Here is an 11,897-nt window from a genome sequence, read left to right as displayed (position 1 = left end):
CCCGCTCGCGGTTATCGTTTACCAAAATAATGAGCTTGCCAGCATCAAGAGGAGCGTGGGCAGCAGGTCAAGGGAGGTTCTCCTCCCCCTCTACTCTGCCCTGGGGAGGCCCCATCTGCAGTGCTGGGTCCAGTGCTGGGCTCCCCAGTTCAAGAAAGATGAGGAGCTACTGGAGAGAGTCCAGCACAGGGCTACGAGGATGATGAGGGGACTGGAGCATCTCTCCTACGAGGAGAGGCTGAGGGAGCTGGGCTTGTTCAGCCTGGAGAAGAGAAGGCTGAGAGGGGACCTTAGAAATGCCCATAAATATCTGCAGGGTGGGGGTCAGGAGGACGGGGCCAGGCTCTTTCCAGTGGTGCCCAGCGACAGGACAAGGGGCAACGGGCACAAACTGAAGCCTGGGAAGTTCCAGCTGAACCCGAGGAAGAACTTCTTCCCTCTGAGGGTGACGGAGCCCTGGCCCAGGCTGCCCAGAGGGGCTGTGGAGTCTCCTTCTCTGGAGATATTCCAGACCCGCCTGGACGTGGTGCTGTGCAGCCTGCTCTGGGTGACCCTGCTTGGGCAGGGGGTTGGGCTGGGTGACCCACAGAGGTCCCTTCCAACCCCCACCATGCTGTGAGTCTGTGATTCTGTGATATTCAAAGCATTTGCTGTCGTCACTACCTGTATTAGAGGAGAGCGTGGCTCCTGCCAGAGAGCATGGGCAACATTTCCCGGAGTTCGGGGAAGGGGCTTGGCCTCGGCTGCGTCTGGGGGCTGGTCACTCGTGGCCCTGGCGTGGGGTGGTCTGCAGCACAGCTGTGGTGTCCTCCACTCTCGAAACGAGACGCCGGTGTGGAGCGAGCTCCTGGGTGCGGGAGGCGCGGGGCCAGCATCGCTGTGCGAGGAGCGATGGAGCAATGCGCGCTCTCAAGGCTTTGGTGCAAAGAATAACTCCAAATGTGCCTGCTTGTCTGTTAGGAAGCTGGTTTCAATGTGCAAGAGTGAACACACGTAGAAACATGTTACGGTGCCTTTTTCCTGCTTCTGCTTCCTTTCCAAGTTCTTTTCCAAAATCCATAATCAGGTGGCTGCTGTGTGTCTCACCAGGCAAGAACAGCATCAGTGCATTTTAGGTCACAAAGTATTTGAAGCAGGTTTTTTTTTTTTTTAGATATGCCTGTTTTCCACATGTACAAGGGAAGAAGTCCCATGAGGAAAAAAAATCAATCTCCAATGAAACAAAATCAATCGCTTTTAGTGGGAACCAGGGGAAAAAATTATGCGTGTCTGAGTTCTTCTTAGTATCACTAATATAATTATTAACATTTGCCTGAAATAAAGCCTTAGCGTTAGATTTCATGTGGTAGCATGGAGAGCAAATTTATTTTGCTGTCAACTCAAGGCTTTGTAGTACAGAAAAGCAGATATTCAGTGAAAGATGCTACCGAGAAGTTATAGAAGTTTGGTCAGAAGTTGTCCTATGACAAACAGAAAGTAAATATTTGTATCCTGATTCTCTGTCTTCTGATGGAGAATTAGACAGGTTTATTTAAAGGACTGCAAACGCAGAGTGAAAAGCATATGTGCAGATTAAAGGACATAAATGTGTTGTTTATTCTAAAATCCTCTTGCATGCTATAAATCAGATAAAAAAGAGGAACAAAGTGACAGACATTTCAAAATTCTGTCCTTTTATCTGTGTATTTGGGCGCCCAGATGGTAATCGTTTTTTCCCTTGAAAAAAAAAAAGAAAAAGCAGGCGTATTGAAAAGGTGAAAGCTGGGTGTACTGTCAGAAATCATTTCTAATTACCTGCCTGCGTTTTTGTGGCAACTGAAATATCATTGCTCAGTGGTGACTCTCTTGCTGTTACAGAGCTCAAATGACATAGCACGGTTAGATCACGTTGTTAATAATTTCTTCTGGTCCTAGTACAGACGCACATGTTACTTTTGTCCAAAAAAGAGGCAGATTCTGTTCGAAGTAGATAGGTTTTTAATTCGAAACAGGAGCATTTCCTAATAGAGAAGCCTGCTAGTCCTGTCTCAGTTCGTCACCGACTGCGTCCCACAACACCCGCTCCCTTCCGTGGGCTGCTGAAACTGTGACTGGATAATGAGCTGAAAACGTTCAAGTGTTTCTGCAGTAACGAAACTATTCCCCTCTGACAGCAGAAAGAGAAAGGAAATCTTAGAACGGTTTGGAGTCTGGGGTACCCAAAACTTTGGAAGCTCACCCCAGCTTTTATTCTGACCGGCTGAGCACCTTGAGTGTCTGGAACTGGATGAAACTCTGAAAAGATTTTCGCATGGGAGCTTTGGGGCTGGCCGGTACCAGCCACAAGTACTTCGCCATCAGAACCGTTGCTCTTTTGTTATTGTTATTTACTTCTGAAGTTCCGTTTTTCAGCAGAAACTAAAAAGGAGGAAATGTGTCTTCTACTCTAACACACCAGAGCCTCTGAGAAGTGTTTTCCATGCAACTGATACTAAAAACAGCTTCATCAGTTGTCTTTGCTAAAACTTCTTTGCCATCCTGTGCAGCTCAGATTCCCTTGACACAGAGAATGTGGTAACCTACAGCCTTGCAGGGGGGGGATAAAAGAAGATTTTGTGCGGGAGGGACCTGGGGGAGAATGGGTGCTTATTTTTTTTGGTGGTGATTTTAATTTCTTTGCCCAGTTTGTCCAAGAGATTTGCAGAAGTCCTCTTTCCAAGGGGGTCTGTATAGCAGTGAGTAACCCTGTAGCAGCTGCTGCAAGCCTGCACAGATGATTCCTTTTTCTTATCTGCACAGCGTATGGAACACACCCTTTACGTGCCTTTAGGGGCTTTCTGCTAACGGCCGTTGCTCACTGCCCAGCAGTGTTCCTGGAGGAAAAAGACTGGCACAATCTGCTGAGATCCAACTAAATGTAAAGGTTGCACAATTAACAGGCTTTAGAGCTCTCTTCGTGAGGCTCTTCTAGTCTCAGATCATCACGTTAAGGGAACCAAAGTCAGCTTAGAAGCTGTCTGCTAGAGTTACGTCAACTCTTGCATGCTGGTGGCTAGGGCCTCTTGTATTGGCAAGGCAATTAGAAGAGTAGTGGTAATGAAAGTCTGAGACAGTGGTGTGAACTTGTACGTCCTCAGGTTGCTGCCATTGGGCACCTAACCAAAATATAATAGCTGGCTTTCAGGGAACGAGATTTCCAAGCTGTGTTGGAACCACTGGGGCGTTCCCATGCCCGCAGCTCACCCTCCCGCCTAAGCCGGCAGGTACGATAACTGCGAAGCGCCCTGGTGCCTGGGTCAGCAGGGGAAAGCTCAGTAAACTGGTGGGGGAAGATCCACAGTTCTGAGTTCAGGTATTTGCATGAATTGCAGTGCTTCCTCTCAGCAGACCAACGGAGTTCCCATCCATTACGCAGCGTTGCCTGCCAGCACAGCAGCGCACGGCACCATTTAACGCAGGTGCAGAGGCAGAGGAGCGGGCACCAGGAGGGCTGGGAGGAAAATGGGGCAGCTTCCATGCCGTTGGGGTGCCAATGGCCCAGATATTGTCTGTGATGTTGCAGGCTGCTGCGCCCTGCACATGACGGCTGCGAAGTGCAGGGCAAGCGTTTTCATGCAAACTGGGATGCAAAAAGCAATGACTCCATGGGGGATTGCCGAGACTGGAAAACACCCTCCTAATCAACATGAGCAACCCCCACTCATGTTCTTCGTCACATTTGCTTCACAAGGCTGTGCTTCCCCTTTCACTTAGTCTGGGTAGATAGCAGCAAAGTTTTCAGCAACCAGAGAACTTCGTTCAATTTTAAAACTAGGAATAACTTGAAAAGTATGAGGTCAGACTGCTGACATCCACAAACGAGGTTGGTGCACAGATCAAACCATACAAGCGCAAAGGTCAAAGCAAGTCAACGAACCTCAATACGTCAAAGTACTGGCAGGGGCTTGGCACTAAGCTGATCCCCTGTAACCCCCTTTCGTATCTTCTGCCCTAAGCCAAAGCCGACTGGCAGCTGAAGGAAGATTAAATCCTTAGCAACTTCAGTGGTCATCCTTCAAAGTAATAATCAAGTGTGAGCGGCCAGCAGTGCTGGGCTGAGGCCCAAGCAGCCGTACGTGCTGCTGGCTGGCCACAGGGCTAATGGCAATCCGGGCTGGAGAGCTCTCCCCGGGGTCCAGGCAGCAAAGAGGCCAAGAGGATGCAGAAAAGCGAAGAGACACAGGGACAGAAAATAGTGGGACTGCAACGGAAACACCTTCTATTCGTGCTCTGTAGGACGAGACTGTGCTACGAATGGGCTGTCTCCCAAGGGTGGATGGCAGGCGTCTGCATCCCCAGGCGTTGGGCAGAGCTGGAAACGTCATGCCAGACTGGTGCAGCAAAGGCCTGCCGCATGCCGTGTAGGACGAACAAAGTGTCTCACAAGCATGAACACCGGGCTAGGCACGGGACTGGGTATCAAAATGTAAACCTGTTCAGAGGAAAAAAATGTTCAATGACATCGACAGCTACCACCAAGAGATCAACAGCAAAAGTTATATTTCAGGTCTACTTTGAGTAGCTCCTGTCTGGTAAAGGGCTCCAAGGAGAATGATTCATGGGAGAAAACTGGCTGATGAAATGATCATTTTATCATTTCATTAAGATGAGCAGCAGCACTGGCAGTACCTACAAATCAAAGCATCTGCAACAAGGATTTCGCTGGTTGATGGGAATAATGAAAAGCCATGAGAAGGTTTTGCTCCTGTCGCTACTTTCCATGATTCTAGCAGAGCAGGACGGAGTCTTGGGAGCTGGCTTAATTTCCCTGCCCAAAGGCAGAGGTGCAGGGATGTCAGTACGTGAAGACAGAGCGGCTTTATCTCAGCCCTTCCTGAGAAATATTAGCTAAGCATAATCTGTTCTAGGTTTTTTTTGCTTATAGAGATCTTCTCAGCCCTTCCTGAGAAATATTAGCTAAGCATAATCTGTTCTAGGTTTTTTTTGCTTATAGAGATCTTTTGTAAGCTAGCATTCTTGCACCAGGTGCCCAACCGTGCTTGGACTCCACTGAAGCTTGACACTGCCAGAACACCAAGCTTGTGCCTTCCTGTGGGTACAGAGAGCGCTACAGCTGAAGACCTAAAGTACAGCAAATTCTAGGCAAATAGACAAAGGAGAGCTGGGGAGAGGCATGGGAAGGAGCTGCGGCATCCCGCAGGAAGGTAGATTTGGTCTCCTGAAACTGGTGGGAGGGAGCAGGGCAGGAGCCAACAGCGTTGCGTCTCAGACCTGGGGCCTGCTTCCCGTTTTGGAGAATGCTGTCCTTTGCTTGTATCCCATGAGGACTGTTAAATCCAGCTGCGTGTTGGAAGGAATGAGTAAGTCGTTACTATTACAGGCAGTTCATTTAGATGGAGGAGTCAAGATTTCCTTGGCAATGATAATTCATTGGCCCTGTTAATTTTTTCAGTCACTAGTTCTCCTTTTGATGGTTTCTCCAGTATCTCTGCATTTAGGTTGTCTCCTTTTTTCTATTTTCTCTTTCAAATTTGTCTTTCACTCATCCATCACTGTTCTTCTCTGACACCTGGGGAGGAAATTCAACACAATAATATCTTAATTACATCTGCAACATTCTGCAGTTTTGCCGTGTTTCGAGCAGAAAGCGTCCTTCACATTCTGGGACGACACAATGGTTAAGATTTTAAAAGCTTAAGCTAAGTGTGCTTCTTTTTTTCTTATTTTCTCACTTTTATTAGCCTCTCACCTACTTAATATTCTGTCCATAATGTGGATTGTATCAAACTACCAATTCCTTAAATGGTATTTCTGAAGCTGGGGTCTCGATTGCCTTAAGGGATTTGACTCTAGGTTGGTCTTTCTAGCCATATATGATCAGACATAGGATTAATGAGCTAGGAGAAGGAACATTTGTTGCCTTTGAGTCAGTCTAAATTTATTCTTTGCCCTGGATTACAGTTGTACTGGGGGAGGGAAAGCGCAACTACCACTTGCACTACCCTTGAACTGGCACCACAACTCCTGTGCATTCGTTAGGGCTTAAATCCGCGCTTTAACCGGCAAAAGCCCCTGCAAACATTGAACATCGTTTCTAGATCTGATGCAATGTTTTGCACAGAAATCACGCCCACTGGAAGTGCATTTGAGCTGTGTGTGCAAACATCAGGGGCATTTACCACAAACACGTCTTGCAAACGGCTTCCCACACGCAGAGTGCACGTTTAGCGAAGACACCTCGTTCAGGAGCCAGATCGCAACAGTCCTACCCACCTTGAGAAAACAAGTATCCCACAAACTTCTGATGAGTTTTTAATTTGATCATGAGTTCCAATTTTTCCTGTTTTAAAATGAAAACCTTTGAGAATCTGTTTGGGAGATTCAGAAGAAAGCTTCTGAGGTTGGGATAATGCCTCTGTCTTTAAAACCTGTTGAGAAACTGGAGAGCATGGTCTGGGGGGCTCCAAAACACCTCGATGAATTAGTCCAAGGGAGAAAAAGTTCAGAACTGGCTTCTTAAAAAGTCTAATTTCAGATTCAAAGCAAAGTTCCTTATTTCCCTGAAATCAGTGGAAGAATGCATGACAGTCCTACGATCCTACGAGTTTGCATTGGGCTCTGACTGATTTGAACTGGAACTGGACTTTACACTTTCTCATTTCAGGCTGTGTTATTGGGTTTGGGGCTTTTTTATTTGTTTCTTTTTTTTCATTTTATTTTATTTTATTCTTCAGCTTGCTGAGCTTTCATAACGCACTTTGGGTTTTTTTTTTTTTCTGTTTACTCTTTGTAAGCAGAACGCAGATGTTTCCCAGATCTGTCAGTAATTCTCAGGTTCCTCTTCCACATCGATACAAACCCAATCTCTACTTTCCCAGGAGGTCTCAACATCTTTGCATCTAGATAAAAGCATTTTTAGCCACAACAAATGACAAATTGTGTTGGATAGCTGCATCTCATAAATTCATGGTGCAATCATTTTTTTTTTCTGAGAACTATTCTACAGTTAAAAAGAAACCACTGGTTTGTGGTCAAGACATGCACACTGATGCGAGAGTTTTACTCAGCTGAACAATAGTGTCAGGGTGCAAAGATCAGCCATGGTGCGTCCTTTCTTCCTTTCTTCCTTCCTTCCTTTCTTTCTTTCTTTCTTTCTTTCTTTCTTTCTTTCTTTCTTTCTTTCTTTCTTTCTTTCTTTCTTTCTTTCTTTCTTTCTTTCTTTCTTTCTTTCTTTCTTTCTTTCTTTCTTTCTTTCTTTCTTTCTTTCTTTCTTTCTTTCTTTCTTTCTTTCTTTCTTTCTTTCTTTCTTTCTTTCTTTCTTTCTTCCTTTCTTTCTTCCTTTCTTCCTTTCTTCCTTTCTTCCTTTCTTCCTTTTTTCCTTCCTTCCTTCCTTCCTTCCTTCCTTCCTTCCTTCCTTCCTTCCTTCCTTCATTCCCTTCCTTCCTTCATTCGTTCCTTCCTTCCTTCCTTCCTTCCTCCCTCCCTCGCTCCCTCCCTCCCCTCCCCCCTCCCCTCCCTTCCCTCCCCTCCCCTCCCCTCCCCTCCCCTCCCCTCCCCTCCCCTTCCCTTCCCTTCCCTTCCCTTCCCTTCCCGTCTTTCTTCCTTTCAGTATTTCTGTCTTCTTTTCTGCCTTTCTTCCTTTCTTTCTGGAAGGAGAGCTAATATCTGGAAGAAGCACTGAGCAGTCGCTGTACCAGGGATTTCAAGTGAGCTCTATTAACATGCATTTATTCGATTGCCAGGGAGCAGAAGACATCAGGCTTCATTGAAACAATGCCCTGCCTTTTGTCAGCGGTCTCAGCAGATGCTTCGGAGGAAGGAAAGCTCTGCCTTCCACAGTGTGTGGCAGCGAGACGACGAGTATGACAGCAGGAGGGAAATTCCACCCCGAGCACGTGAGGGACGGCGAGGGCTGAGCAGCGTTTAACCGCCCTGACTGCAGCTGTGCTGCGGCTGCTGCGTGTTTAGACAGCTCAGGCAAGTACAAAGTGCCCTGAAAGATGGTGCCGTAGGACACAGAAAGGGATAAGCCTGTCCTGAGCAGTGCCCGGACTCAGTGGCAGGAGGAGGAAGGGACAGTGACCGCGCTCAGGCTGGCGCTGAGCCGGCGTCAGGCACAGCTGCCTTTGAACAGCAGCACAGGGGCTGCAGAGGAGCGAGAGGGACCTGGGGCTGGCGTCATGTGAAGTCAGGCCAAAATCATGTTCGTTATTTGCTGGTAATATGGTTTCTTGTTAGAAGTGGCAAAAGTAATTAATCCTGTTCTCGTGGGGAGTGAATGAGCGATGGCAACAAAATGCATTTTTGCTTCCTAAAACAGAGATTAAAAGCCACTGCAGAAGTGAGAGGAGCTCTGCGGCTGAGGGAACTCATTGTTTTTCTGTCCTCATTTGATCCTCTCTTTTGATAAAAGATTACCAAAAGATGGAGGTGAGGGCATTTAAAGCCCATTGTGGTGCTGTTTAAACATGACCCTTTTCACACTGAGGTGTGAACTCACCACACACAGCTTAGCAGCCTCTTCCATTGCAGCTGCATTTTAAAAATTACGTGTTTAAGCCCAAATAGCGATTTCTTCAGACCAGGCTATATATAATTTTCATCTGAAACCATCCCACAGCGGTACATGACTGCTTTCCACTCACATATGTTGGGGCGAGACGCAGTGCATCTGCATACCCTTGAACAACAGGCACTCCCGTGCTCGGTGTGTGGACACTTCTGTGACCGCTTGTACGCAGCTCACGGGGAGGAAGAGGGAGGAAGGCTCCTGCAGCAAGCGGGGGCTGCAGGCAGGGAACTCGGAGGAGAAGCTGGGCCGACGGGTACGTGAGCTTTCCCTCCCTCTTTGGACCACAACTGCCAGGCTCTCGGGTGCCGTTCGTTTATTTGAAGAACCAGTGCAGCTGCGTTTTGTGAGGAGCCTGGTCCTGTCGGCGTAAGTGTGCCTCGAGCGCAGGGACCGGGTGGCGTGAGCTGTCCGAGAGGCTTGGAGGAGTAGCTCATTCCCAGAATCCTGCCGGACTGAGGCAGCGGCTTGGTGTTGAACACCTCCAGACAGGGCAGCTCCAGGCACGCGGCTCGGTTCCAGGCACCTTCTGCAGCACAAGTGGAAATGCAAAGTGTCTGAAGCCCTTGGGCACATCCAGGGCGGTGGTGGCTGCCTGTGACTGCCGTTTTGGTACCTCGTTCTTACCAAAACCACTTTGAAGAATCCCAAGTTCTTCGTTCAACCTCAGCTCGAGTGCTTGGGAGTGTGCTTGCTGGTGGAAAGCTCATCACCAAGGAAGACAACCAAAAGATTGCCCCGTGTAGGTCACCAAAGAAAACTTTGAAGGAAAAATGCTTTTTTTTCTCAGCCTGTTTCTTGACAAGAGAGTAAACTTTGGCAACAGGCTGCTGGTAGCAGAACACTAGCCGTGCAGCTGCATGACACACAGCGTTGACCTGGCTGAATTCACTGAGTGAACATCAGTTCACGATATTTTCACTTTGGAGTGGCATGTTTGGGAACTGCCCATCCTTTTGTATAAGTTTGTCCTGTAGTCCCCACTGCTTGTCCTGATTTATTTGACTGAAGTGTGACTGCCTCGACCGGAATCCAAACCAACTCCAGCCTGTTGGACAATCCCGTGGCGTGCAGATCCCCACGTCTCTGGTGCTGCAGTGGCTGCAGAGCGCTTTGCCCTCAGCCTGAGTGGCTGTAAGAGCGCAGCTCCTCGCATGAGCTGTCTGGATATTTGTGCAGCTTTGTGGGCAGGCTTCGTAGCCCACACTGTTTTCGTGCAGCTGTGGCTAGGCTGTTATTAGTTCCCCAGGCAGCAGGTCTGAAGGCCCCTGAGCTATGAGATCAAGCATAGACAAATGTTTGTGATTTATATAACTTCTCCTTCTCTGGAGGTATTCAAGACCCGCCTGGACAAGGTCCTGTGCAGCCTACTGTAGGTGACCCTGCTTCGGCAGGGGGGTTGGACTAGATGACCCACAGAGGTCCCTTCCAACCCCTATTATTCTGTGATTCTGTGATTCCCTGATTAATTGAGTGCCTCGTGGCCTATAATGTGTTCAGCCTATGAGAAACAGCAACAGTATTCGCTGTTTCACAGAAAGAGGACCAAGAAAGAGCACGGGCTAAGACAAAAAGCTTCTGATTTCTCATGTTAGTCTCAGTCCCTTGATCCACAGCCCCTCATGTTAACTTGGCCCTGCCTTTATAGCCGCCTGCCCTGATGAGAGATCTCAGCGTGCAGAGGCTGCTTCGCACTGCAGCTCTGCGAAGGGATGCAGCTGCGCCAAGCCAGCTGGCCAGCCCACAGCCCTCCAAAAAGAGCCTCGCAGATTTTAGGGCCTTTTAGCCTTCCGAAAGACCATACTGTGTCCAGCAGATCATGGCAGTGTTGAACCACTCCCTTCTGAAGCAGCAGCTGGTTCTCCATCCCTTCACTGTTCCGTCTGGGGAGGCAGGCAGATGCTGGGCCATGAGCGCGTGCATCTGGCGTTGCAGGATAGATGTCTCTCCTTATTTCTGTGCTTGTTGACCCAAACTTCACAGTCCCTGGGGCTGGCTTCCAGGCTGGGCCCTCCTTTCTATTTACTTGCTGCTGTGGCAGTCTGGCTAGACATTTTTTCTACCCTGTCCTGGAAAAGACACTGAAAGGGGTAACACGGGCCAAGGCAGATGGATATAGAGATGCGACCAGGACTCTGGGTACAGCGCAGCAGGCAGCTATTCCCCTTTGATGTGCATCGCCCGACAGCTGCATTGGTTTTCCTGTATCACATCAGACAAGGCTGCTCCTATCACCTAGGGCCTGACTTTTGGAGCAGTCCACAGAAGAAAGGGCTGCAGACAAGCTGGATGAAAGGCTTGCACCGAGCACCACTGGAGAATCTCGGGAGTTGCTCAGAGCTCAGCCCCAGCACAGAGCGCGGTGGCCGAGGGGAAGCGGGGCAGCCAGGTGAACCACAGACAGCCACCTCGCACCAACCCCATGGCTCTTTCAGAAGCTGTTTGGGCCTTGGCTCTTGGCTCCTGCCTCTGCCAAAGCCATGGTCGATGGCTCCTGCCGTGGAAATCCATGCTCCTTTCAGCCTCTCTAAGCCGTGTGGCAGGCAGGGCGTGCAGGGTCTCGCACAGCATGCAGGCATGATGCAGAGCAGGAGGGGTGGGAGGTGAAGACCTGTCATTTGGGAGGTGAAGACCTGTCTTTGTGCTCGGAGGAGGCCAGCAGAGATCTGCTGGGGGGGGAGGAAAGAGCAGTCCTGGATTCACGCGAGCGCATTCCCCCTCTGCGTTCGGCAGCTGCGGTGGCGGTGAAGGGAGGAAAGAGGCCTCTCCTGTGCAGACAGAGCATCGGTTTGCTGGAAAAGGAAGAAGGTTTTTTAGGGGGCTGCTGAAAGGAAGCTGCTGTGAGAGTGACTCAGTGTCTTATTGTAGAGAAGTCTGGAAGGCTGCAGGGCTCCACGGACAAAAACCTCGTAGCAGTGATGTTTTGCAGCTGCTACATCCAGTTACTAAAGCTTTGCTAGCCTCAGTATCCCTTAATGGCCCTAAACAGCCTCACCTGGGGCTCCCCACCCCTGCCTGTGGCCCCATTTAAGCTCAGCCTGGAGCCCTTAGTTCCTTCCTTGCCTTGGAGCAGACATGTCTGTCTCTGGCCCTGCCTCCGGGATGGACCTCAGCCATGCAGTGCAGGTAACGTGTCTCTGGAAGGGACACTTGGATGCACATTGTAGTTTGTCTCTAGTCTGGGCTTTGACTCTGGCTCTTGGGGAAGGATTTGGAGCTGTGTTGCAGCCTGGTCTCCAGCCCTGCCTCCAGCTTGACTTCCCTTTGCTCCTGCCTGGAGTGCCCGGCTGGACCCTGGACCTGGCTCTGCTTGCTCTGGCTGGGGCTGCTGATGGGATGAGCTGCCTGC

This window comes from Opisthocomus hoazin, chromosome 14 (assembly GCF_030867145.1).
Source record: "Opisthocomus hoazin isolate bOpiHoa1 chromosome 14, bOpiHoa1.hap1, whole genome shotgun sequence".
Lineage (NCBI taxonomy): Eukaryota > Metazoa > Chordata > Aves > Opisthocomiformes > Opisthocomidae > Opisthocomus > Opisthocomus hoazin.
This window is presented reverse-complemented; position numbering follows the sequence as displayed.